The 12,426-nt window shown below is 38.9% G+C and overlaps 1 long non-coding RNA gene across 1 annotated transcript in view; it reads left to right on the plus strand.

The window, feature by feature from the left end:
• The first annotated feature begins 4,266 nt into the window (after positions 1 to 4,266).
• The window catches only part of LOC143710833 (uncharacterized), a 108,289-nt gene continuing 100,129 nt past the window's right edge, over positions 4,267 to 12,426 (plus strand). Inside the window, exons 1-2 of the long non-coding RNA XR_013194654.1 lie at positions 4,267 to 4,429; positions 4,635 to 4,736. This is a non-coding gene — a long non-coding RNA (uncharacterized LOC143710833). The remainder of the gene's footprint in view (positions 4,430 to 4,634; positions 4,737 to 12,426) is intronic.

The raw sequence follows: 12,426 nt of genomic DNA on the forward strand, positions 1-12,426 counted from the left end.
GTGTGACTGGAGTTTTATACCCTTATTTGTTATACCCTTTATATCTGGGATACTTATTTTTATGCGATTATGGGTGTAGGTGTGCGTATGTATATTATGTATGTATATATGTATGTATAGACATGTGTATGTAAGGGCTAAATGTTGTCATGCATCTTAATACTGCAATATGTTTTATATATGGATTTGTTTCCAATAAGGAGTTGGTGGGCAGGGAGGGGCAGGAAGAGGTAGAGCTTGAATGTATATGTGCTGTATTATCTTTGTCTTTGTCTCGAGGACCCCCTCGAAAACGAGATGTTTCATCTCAAGGGGTTATCCTCAACAATAAATTCAATCAATATTTAAAATAAGGGAAGGAGCCATTCGATATGTCCTGTCCGGTCTTCATGTTTCAGTGGAAATTACGTCAACACATTGAATAATGCTGCGCCTTTTAAAGCAATTCAGGGGGCGTTTAAGATTAAAAATGCTGACAGCAGCAGGAGTATAAGGCTGCTGTCACTTAAAGACCGAATGCACAGATTTAATATACTGATACACGTGTGTTTTCTTTCTCATCTGTTTATGTTTATTTAAGAGATAACCGACTAGGATACTCACCGAGATGGGCATTTTTTACAATTTGTGTGAATTTGTCCACACAAAAAGACGCGAAAGAGAGCTCAATTTAGTATTCGCGCACTGTCTGAGACATTGCTTATCAGGGCGTGCGCTTCAGATGTTTAACTTTCCACACAGCGCGCGAGTGATGATATTGAGTTCCTTAGACAAGGAGTGCAAAAAAAGCACTGCACGAGGTGCAAAATCCGTATCCCGGTGCTCTTTGGATGTAGGGATAATTCGACTCATAAAAACTTATTAAAGGGATAGTTCACCCAAAAATTTAAATTCTGTCACTATTTACTCACCCTCGTGTTGTTCCAACCCCGTAAGACCTTCGTTCATCTTCGGAACACGAATTAAGATATTTTTGATTAAATCTGAGAGCTGGATCAGTCCTCCATAGGCTTCTTAAGGGATTGACACTTGTTCCCCGAAAAGTTATTAAAGACATTGTTAAAATAGTCCAAGTGACTACAGTGGCTCAATCCTAAGTTTATCAAACAACGAGAATACTTTTTGTGCGCAAAAAAAAAAAAAAAAAATGACTTTATTTCAACTAATCATTTCCTTCTCTGTGGGCCTCGAGTCAGTTCACTAGTGTAATAGCGTAAGCTTCTGTTGTTGTACGTCACACGTATCACACACATGACCAGCATCGGCCAATAGTGAGCCTACGTGTGACGTAGCTCTACGCAATCACACTACGTTAACTGACTAGAGGCCCACAGAGTAGGAAATGAATAGTTGAAATAGTCGTTATTTTTGTTTGTTTTTGCGCGCAAAAAGTATTCTCGTCGCTGGATAAACTTAAGATTGGCCACTGTAGTCAATTGGACTATTTTAACGATGCTTTTAATAACTTTTCGGGGCTGACAAGTGTCAATCCCTTAGAAGCCTATGGAGGAGTGATCCAGCTCTCAGATTGAATCAAAAATCTCTTGATTTGTGTTCCGAAGATGAACGAAGGTCTTACGGGGTTGGAACAACATGAGGGTGAGTAAATACTGACAGAATTTTCATTTTTGGGTGAACTCTCCCTAGGAATAATATGGTTGAAATCTATAAAGTTTACTAAATGACAAAACTGAGAGAGCAAAAATATTTAAGAGAGATAGAGAGGGAGGCTTATATCCAGGGCTTCCAATGCAATACACTTGTGCATAATGATTAGGGATGTGGGATTATTTTCATAGTCGATTAATCTGTTGAACATTTTCTCGATTAATCGATTAGTTGTTTGGTCTATAATATGTCAGAAAAATGTGGATCAGTGTTTCCCAAAAGCCCAGGAGGATGACGTCCTCAAATGTCTCGTTTTTTCCACAACTCAAAGATATTCAGTTTACTGTAACAGAGGAGAGAAGACACTAGAACATATTCACATTAACAAGCTGGAATCAAATAATGTTAACATTAACAGACGATTTTGCAAAACTAAAAAAAACAATAAAACCAATAATGTTCCATTTTGATAACATTAACTAGCTAGCTGACTAGCAAAGAGAGCTTGTTGTCACAAACTTTCAGTGGTTTAAATGCCAGAGAATGCATATAATTACATCCAGTTATTTATCTGATAATGTATTCTGAATTTTACTTGTTACATTGGCTAATGGGAAAAGGTAGAGGTGAATTGTTGACTCAGTGGCATGAATCTACCGTGAACCAAATTAACCTCAAAAACATGAAGTTTAGTACTGTTTTCCGAGCTCACTCACTTTGGGCTTGTAGCTGAGGCCGTTTGCTGGCATCAGGAGGAGGGCTGCTGTCTTGACGGCACTTAAAAAATTGCCGGAAATCCATTTTTACTGCTGTAACGACTGAGACAAATCAGACACAATTATTTGTTTTAGGTAACAAATAATATTTAAAACTCATTCTGGGACCTGTGGTCCCATCCCACAACAAGGACAAGAAGGATCTGTGGTTACTATGACTACGATCAGATAAGTTGGTTTTATTGCTGTGAAAGAATGTGAAGACAACAGACTTTGAAACAAACTTTGCTGTATTAATTAATAAACGAACGGATCTATAAATGAACACACACCACCAGGAAATTGTGTGAATGATTTACTGTTTTGTGTAGTGTCTTTTAATTCTATTAACTTTTATTGTTTTGATGCTGTGGATTATTTTGGTGGAACCAACGGTCAATGTAGCCCCACCTACGCTGTGTTTGAGCTCTATAATTTGGTGCTTTGAAGATAGAAATGACTGTGTACATGATATGTCGATAACAACAACATATTAGTATTACAAGAATCTTTCATAGTTCTTCATCAAGTTACCCCCAATCCAGCATGCACATGCAAATGAGCACTCTTGGAACAAAGACCCATAAATCAAATTCTCCCGCTTGGAAACTCCCCCTTTCTTATTGGCCAAGCCAACCCTGAGAGGTGGGGCCTTTCTCAAGCTTCAAATAGCATCCTCAACAAGCCCTCCCTCTCTTGGCTTCTCAGAACGTTCAGGGTGTTGTGCTGTCCTGCGGGGCATCAGCAGGCCCCAGGGACCCTGGCCTTGACCAAACCAGCCATGTGCTGATTCTGGAGAGAGAGGACTCTTTCAAGCACGACAAAATCTAGGACAACCTCAGGAGTTGGTCCAAACATCTTCATTCAACACAGAAGAAGTCCATCTCAACTCCCACCATCTGCTCTGCATGTTCTCTCAGGCCCAGGGCCGGCAGGCCACAAGCTGCACTCCGGCCACGAGAATGGAGTCGAACTAACCACGCAAGTTCATCATATTTTCTTCAATTCAACTCAGAAGAAAACAATTGCAACTTCAACATTTGACACTCACAGAATCATCAACAACTTCAATTTTCAACAACTTTAAGAATTATGTTCTCTGCAAGGCCATGCAAGTATGTTTTTAAGAAGGTGCTTTGAAAATGATAATATTGATGGTTCTTTTCGTAGTTAAATGGATATTTTCCATAGTTCCATTTCCTACCTCCGGTTTCATTCTGTCACTTTAATCATCTCCCTTTGAATGCATGAATGCATGTGTAATTGTTTGTATGTGAGTTATGTTTTTGTGTTTATGTTAATAAAACTTGTGCACAATATGTATTTGGTTCTGATTCTCTGCTTGCATATGAAGTATACCTTACGATCTAGATTGTTACTACATGCTCTTAATAGTACTGTACAGCAAGAAAGACATTTCCCTTCCCCGGAAATGAATATTTCTTAGGACAATAAACAATTAACCCTTAGTGTCCACGGGACAAACAGGTGGGTTGAAGTAAAAATTAATTTTACTATGTTATATTTATATTATAATTATATTAACTGATCCAAATATTCACAATCAATTATAACCAGTTATTTTTGATTATTAATATTTCATAGAGCTGATTTGCTACACTGCTCTAAGATTTAGTTTTTTCCCAAAACACTTCAGCGGAAATTCCGCCCTGCAGCCTATTTCATTGGTTTAGGTAACAGTGACGGGTAGGTTTAGGGATCAGTGTTTGGTGTAGGCAATCAGTACAGTGATTAACATGGCCAATGAAAACTTTAGAATCAGCTGCACGGAGGGATTTCCGCTGAAGTGGTTTGGGGGGAAAAATCACGCGCTGTCAAAGGCGTCAACAACTGAAGCATGGGTGAAGCACCGAGGCGTCACATAGCAGACGCCAAAGGCGCCCCTAGGCGTCACTCTCTGACGCATTAGGAACTCCATTGCTTTCAATGGGAAACCTGTGGCGTCAATAACAGACGCGAATTTTATCAGTAGGAAATAGCGCTGAAGAAGTCTCATTCCGAACACATCGCGATGTTTGGCATCAGGTCACGTGTGCCAGATGTTGGTAAGCAGTCGTAAATACGCTGTCGAAATAATGTTTGTTATAATGTCTTTTCTGTTTGTCGATGCTTACCATGCTTTTAATGCCTAATAATTTAAATAAATAATAAATCCAAATAAATCCAAAAATTGTAAGGTAAATCTGGAATTTTTCCTTTAAATAATCCTATATATTATACATAATGATATTTTATTTTCTCTTTTTTCAGCTGAGAAGACCAAAAGGGCCTTTCGGACTCAGTCAGCTCATTATTGTTTGAGGAGAAGTAAACGGAGGAGACAAAAAGCTACAAAGGCAAATATTCACAATGGTATGTATGTGTTGGTTTTAACCCGTAATCAAACATTTGCAGAGGTGTCAAAAGTATTCACATTCGTTACTCAAGTAGAAGTATAGATACTAGGGTTTAAAAAGACTTCTGTAGAAGTTGAAGTATCAACTCAAGCTTTTTACTCAAGTAAAAGTGTAAAAGTACTGGTTTCAAAACTACTTAAAGTATAAAAGTAAAAGTAATGCAAGGAAAAAATGCCATTAAGGACAAAAGCTTAGGCCGCACCACAGGGGCACTACCACCTCCTCAAAACAACATGTTTCTAAAGGCCATGACTATAACGTTATATTAAAATGCTAATGTTGAAAAATTTGGGATGCACTACCTGTTTCAGCCGCATATATGCCCATAGAAAATGAATTTCAGTCCAGTGCAAATACATTAAAGAACCATATGTGTACTACTGAGCATTAACATGTGTTTCATGGAGAGGAAGATATGATGACCAGTTGCCTAGAAGTATTGTAATGGTGCAAAAAGTCAAAGTTCAGAGGCATGTTGTCATCGAAATGGTATATGTTTATACTTCTCTTTAAGGGCGTAGGTTTGATTTTGAGATTGGTGGGGACTGGGGACATCCACAGAAGCGGAGGAATCAGGAAATTAATAGGATAATGTATTAAGGTTTTTAGTCTATATTGACCTTAACAATACGTTAATTCATTAATTCTGTAATGTTACAGGTAACTAATAAAGCCAAGCAGTCAGTTTAACAGAGACTTAACTTTACTCCGTTCATAGTGCAATGCAATAGTGCAATACTGTCTTGTTCCTTGCTTTTTGAAGAAGCCAAACACATGTCTGCATCTTTCATTAATTTCATTAAAAGGATATAGTTCACCCAAAAACGAAAATCATTTAGGCTACTCACTCTCAAGTTGTTTTAAACCAGTTTCTTTCTTCTGCTGAACACAAAAGAAGATATTTTGAAGAATGTCGATAACCAAACAGTTGATTGTAGCCATTGACTTCCATTGTAGGAAAAAAAAAATACTATGGAAGTCAATGGCTACCATCAACTGTTTGGTTATCGACATTCTTCAAAATATCTTCTTTTGTCTTCAGCAGAAGAAAGAATCTGGTTTGAAACAACTTGGTAGTGAGTGATGACAATTTTCATTTTTAAATAAGTGAACTTATCCCTTTAACAGAAATTAACTGTTGCATATATGTTTTGCATCAAAACTGTCAAGTTTGTCCTGTTGGACACGACAGACAGCAATACTGTCAAGTGTCACTTGTGACCATTGCTCAGAGACATGTTTTCAGCGTCCTAAGTGCACTGAAACTTCTTTCAGTCCAGCTGATGAGACTGGGATGACAAGGGTTCAACTTGATCAAACAGGCCTCTCATTTCAACAGACCAAGCAATGTTATTTTCATGTTTTATGGGGACTTTCCATATAGACATAATGATTTGTATACTGTACAAACTGTGTATAACCCCCTACACTAACCCTATCACAGATAACTTTCTGCATTTTCAAAAAACATCACTTAGTCTGATTTATAAGCCGTTTTCAAAAACAAAAAAAAATTCCCGACAAGGATTTCGGCTATGCCATCTTTGTGTGGACATTTTGATCCTATAATGTAGGGTTACACACACACACACACACACACACACACACACACACACACACACACACACACACACACACACACACACACACTCTCTCTCTCTCTCTCTAACACACACATACACATACACACTCTCGCTCTCTCTCTCGCGCTCTCTCTCTCTCTCTCTCTCACACACACACACACACACGCACTCTCTCTCTTTCTCTCTGTCTCACACTCCAATAGTATCCAGCTGCAGACCCGCAGCACCACCAGTTTCAGAACCCCAGCGCCAGAACCGGAAGTAAGGGGCGGAGCTTACGTTCTAACACCAGCGCCAGGACCGGAAGTGAGGGGCGGAGCTTACGTTCTAAACCGAGTAACGCCACCTAACGTTTTGGAGCGTAATTTGCTTAGACACGAAACGTCATTATTACACACGAAATGTCATACTTTATACCTATTATAATGATACATTAAGGTATAGTACAATAAGCATTTAAAACATTGATTTTGTGTAATATAATTCTATATAGTTATCCGTTTTATTGTATTATGAGAGTTACTTCCTGATCGTGAAAATAATGCTTGAAACTTATGGTCATTTTATATAAAATATACTTTATTTCACAAGAACATGTGCAGCATGCATTTTTCTTTATGTAAAATAATGTCAAAAATCTAAAAAGAGAGAGAAAATCCGGCATTGTTTTAAAAGAAACCATAAAAATGTACCGTACTTCAAATAATAGCCGAGTCCCAAATAGACGATTGTCTCTTTACACGCCTGGTGTGGCTGCAGGTCTGGGTAAGTCCGGTCTCAAATAGAGGTCGGGTCTGTTGTTTAGTTTCAGGTTGTATTAAATCTTCTAAAACCCGTCAGATCGTTGCTTTTTGGCGGAATAGAATGACTGCTGCGCATGACAGGGCGCTTAACGAGCAGAGAGAGAGAGAGAGCCCCGGCCGCGCGCGCGCACTCTCACGTCTTCAAACAACACGAGCACTGTCTTGCTCTTTATTTGTCACATACCAGTTATAGTTCATACAACGAGCAGTGACTCACTGTGTAATAAAAACATACCCTAAATATTATTTAAAAGGTGCAACAATTTTTAATATTTTTAAATACTTGCAAAAATAACCATGCTTGTGTCATTGTAAATAATTCCGCCCCTCCCTCACTTCCGGTTCTGGCGCTGGGGTTCTGGCACTGGGGTTCTGAAACTGGTGGTGCTGCGGGTCTGCAGCTGGATATATCTCTCACACTCTCTCTCTCTCTCACACACACACACACACACACACACACTCTCACACACATAACGTTACTCTTGATTATGTCTGCCACTTATCCCGCGATTGTCTTACAGTAAATTGTAAAAACGGCTGTCCCCAAATCAATAACGCGATTTGCCCCGTATTCTTGAGCAGAGAACTATTTATTTCTCCCTCACTTACCGCATCTAGGTTTCTTAATTCCTTCGGATGAGTTTTGCCGCTTCGCACAACCAAATGTAACTACAGCCTCTCACAAGTTAGAAAGAAAACACAAAGCCAATCAGTTTAGCGATGTTCAGGAGGCGGGACTCAGATCTATTAAACGTTTGTGTAATTGGACATTTTTTGAACGATGACCAGCCGGAATGAAAACAAGCCGAAATTAAATGGGAGTAACGAGGCTATTTTTAAAATGTAAGGAGTAGAAAGTACAGATAATTGCGTGAAAATGTAAGTAAAAAGTCGGCTGAAAAATAATTACTCAAGTAAAGTATAGATACCCAAAATTTCTACTTAAGTAAGGTAACGAAGTATTGTACTTCGTTACTTGACACCTCTGAACATTTGTTGTTTCTTAAACCTTTTCTTACAAAACCCATAGCCCAATCAGTACAGACATAGTCTCTAAGTCTTAATAATTCACAAGATTAAACAAGTTCTCAAATTCATACGATGCTCGTACATATTTGTATAGCCTACTCGTACATAATCCTGCAGCTTTTACTCCTACAGCTTTCATTGGCTACTGCCTCAATTCCTGTACATTTATCGCGATTTTGTAAATCAGTTGCGCCCCTTCTTGGAAAGTAGTATTACAAATTGGACCCTGTCTGTTCATGTTCCAATGATACATGATGTCTCTCCACACCCCATAACCTTCCTCTGTTTGCAAGAGTGGAAAAGCTCATCTGACTTGTCACACGACATCAGATACTCGATTATTTTGTCATGATCAGATTAGTTACACTGCTGATAACTGTCCCGTTTGCATGTAAATCGTGTTATTTTTAAACAAATTCATATGATTATTGCTTGCTATTAATGACATACTTTTAATCATGCCCAGATATCAGTAAACGTATTAAATAAATGCATTTACTATTTAATTATCCAACCTCTTTACAGAAAAATATCCCACAGTTATGGATAAACTCACAACATCATCATCAAGTCCTGTTCTGGGCACATTGGGCAACAAGTGTCCTCCAGCATATTCGATCCGTGGTCAAGTTCTCCACATCTTCCCATGGGACACTGACATTCTTCAGGTGTTTGTGAAACATCTGTCTCCATGTCTTCCTTGGTCTTCGGTGTCTCCTGCATCCTCCTGGTGGTGTCCACTTCATTACTGTCTTTAGGCGGTGTTGTTTGGGCATGCGTAGGATGTGTACTTGATGTCTGCCTAATGCCTTTATCAAATAAGCGTCAGTGCTCATCAGGGGTTTTGGTAAAGGACATATTCATTGACATCCATTAGTTCTAGTCATGCAGCGCATTCATGATGCAATAGTCAAATGTATATTTCTGCAAGTGTATATAGCAGATGTTTGTCTGAACAATTGAAGATAGTGAGATTGTTCAGGAAAACCTTTTGAAAACAATCAATATTTATGGAATTCTGTTTGGTGCTGAAAGAGTATTATAGAAATGACACACTTGACAACTGGACATTATTCTGTGAGTTTGTTACCTTTACATTTAGATGGACTTAATGTCCTGCATTTAGCTTCATTAAACAGTTATTACAGTGGTTACTATAGTAAATATCCACCATAACTGCATCTATGGGATCATTATATCACTGCCTGGTTAATGTAAATGTATTATACCCGTGAATGTATTTTAAGCATTTTCTTGCTGACATTTATAATCATTAACTACGTATTTTAAGTTTCCTTTGATTTAGTTTCATTTAATTAAAGTGAAAAACAAGGATATAAAACTAAAGTTGAAAATGTAAAAATGTTTTGCTTAAGTTTCTGCCTATTTGTTCTTTAAAGGGAGGAAGAAACTCATTGAATCTCATTTCTTGGTTTGTAAAAAATATTTTTACTTCATTATAGTTGTGTTTTTTTTAACGTTACTGTATGTGTAACTGTAATAGATTGCCTCTGTATCTGGCTATTTTTGTATATAATTAACGTCTCGGTTACATATGTAACCCTCGTTCCCTGAGTAGGGAACGGAGACGTTACGTCGGATGACGACGAATGGGGTTTCGCTTAGAACACCTATTGACTTTGAGTATTACAAAACGAGCCAATGGCAAAGAAATGCCATGGGTCTGCGGTATTTGCATAGCGTAACTCCGCCCCACCTCGTGGGTATAAAAGGAGGAAGCTGGCAACATGCAGATATGTTTCTTCGCTGAGGAGCCAAGACTGAGCTCAGGCGATCCCCGCGGTACAGCGGAAAGTGGCAGGCAGACGTAACGTCTCCGTTCCCTACTCAGGGAACGAGGGTTACATACGTAACCGAGACGTTCCCTTTCGTTGTCACTCCGAGTTACGTCGTATGACGACGAATGGGGTTACCAGTCTAATCACGCCACAACCCTTCGGCTGTCTTCCAGTGCCCTGCGTAAATCTGAGTTCCTTGTCGTGAGATTGGCACGGACGAAGGACTCCTATCTAGCACAGGAATACCAAGGTACACTGGGGAGCATATCCCATAGTTTAGAGGAAATTATGTTTATCTATGCATTTTGTGATCTCTGATGCCTGTGTGAACATTATATAATTATATATATATACATATATATAACTTCAAATATATAGTTTTTTTAAACAATGGGACCTGCGACTATAAAGTTCCTTAACTAAGCAGCAGTTAAGCCGCAGCTCTACAGTCTCAGAGCCTCTCTAAGACAGCAAGGCATTCAAACAATAGAGAAGTGTGAACGAAGTGTGTTAATGGGCCATTGCAGTTCCTGCTCCAGCCTACAGGAGTGCTGCTGAGTATGGGCTTAAACACACACACACTTGCAGGTCCCCACTTGGTCAAAAATGTAAAAAATTCACCAGAGCGTATTTTAGATGATTTTAACAGTATTAAGGCATGACCAACAGGGGACTTGAACAATGTCCCCACTTGGCTCGGTGGTCCCCTGTTGGTGGGTGTGTAACGACACCAAGGTCCCCACTTAGATAGGTAGACGAGTACACACACACACACACACACACACACACACACACACACACACACACACACACAACACACACACACACACACACACACACACACACACACACACACACACACACACACACACACACACACACACACACACACACACACACACACACACACACAAACACACAAACACACAGTTTAAAAGCAAAAAGATATTTACCCAACCCCATTTAAAATCGATCTGTGAGTGCCAACTTTTGGACATCCATCATATTGCATAGGTTGTCAAAAATTTTAAGGAAAACACATATATATATATATATATATATATATATATATATATATATATATATATATATATATATATATATATATATTAGTGCTGTCAAACGATTAAAATATTTAATCGCGATTAATCGCATTAATGTCATAGTTAACTCGTGATTAATCGCACATTTTTATCTATTCTAAATGTCTCTTGATTTCTTTTAGTTCATTATTTTTTCTCATTTTAATGCTCTTATCAACATGAAAAAAGTGGATTGCTTGCTTTGTGCACATTTTTTTTTATTGAAAACAACATAGGCAATACTGTGTTCAATTTCACAATAACATTCTCACTTGGAGCAAATAATTTCTTTGTAACAATGTAGCACTGTCCATCAATAAAAGGGTGAAAGAAATACTGACGAGGTACTGATATTGACGAGGGGGCGGAGAATTCGCATCAGCTGTGTGTGTGTGCTTGGCCATCATCAAGTGGTACTTCAGACTGGACGTGCTGCGATGATGATAGCTCAGTTCATAACGACAAAACACACAGATCACTTTGGTCTAGTCAATGGAACCATTTGCCAACTTTTTAAAAGTAAACTTTCCATTCAGAATCTTATTGGCATCCATTTCGGCGTCTCGCGCTCGCCATCCACTCAAAACGTAACGTTAACCTATTTGGCCGGCTCGCAAGCCCAAACAAGTGTGTGTGCGCGTGCCTGTTGTTTTGTTTCCGGTCTAGCTAGATCCACTTGCGCTTTGGTCGACGAAGCAACAAAACGTCCTCGCACGGCGCAAGCCCTTGAAATGAATGGGTTTCATAGCGCAGCGCCGCGCATGCCGCGTCCTGTTGCAAAAGCATGTGAAAAAAAAACTACAAAGTTTGCTAGACCAAAAAGACTGTTAATCTCGCGATAAAAAAATTAATCGCGTTAAAATGGTTTTGCGTTAACGCCGTTAATAACGCGTTTAACTGACAGCCCTAATATATATATATATATATATATATATATATATATTTATAAATGAACAGGCTTGCGATGTCAAGATTGCAATGCTGGAATGTGTGTGTGTCTGTGGGTGGGTGTGGGTGGCTCAGCGCGATTGAACAGTGTGTTACACATAAAAACATACTCCGTCATTTTCTTCATACAGGACATCATTCAAACTGCAAAGTGTTTACTTATATTTGTGTACACTCGCAATAAAACTCAACATTGTGTTTTTGTTAAATAAATTAAAGTAATACATGCACCCGAAATGGCACTAATTTTAAAATTAAACTAAAATGCTCACGGCTGCACGGGCATTCATAACTGTGCGCGCCCACGGTGAGGAACGAGCAGAACGAAAGCAGGAGGAGAGGATGAGATATATAAAGGCCATTTCCCAGGCCAAGCAGGGAGAGTGGATGAGATGGGAGAGT

The sequence above is a fragment of the Siphateles boraxobius genome, unplaced genomic scaffold (assembly GCF_051911475.1).
Source record: "Siphateles boraxobius isolate OS27281-9 unplaced genomic scaffold, OSU_SipBor_1 48, whole genome shotgun sequence".
NCBI classification, from domain to species: Eukaryota; Metazoa; Chordata; class Actinopteri; order Cypriniformes; family Leuciscidae; genus Siphateles; species Siphateles boraxobius.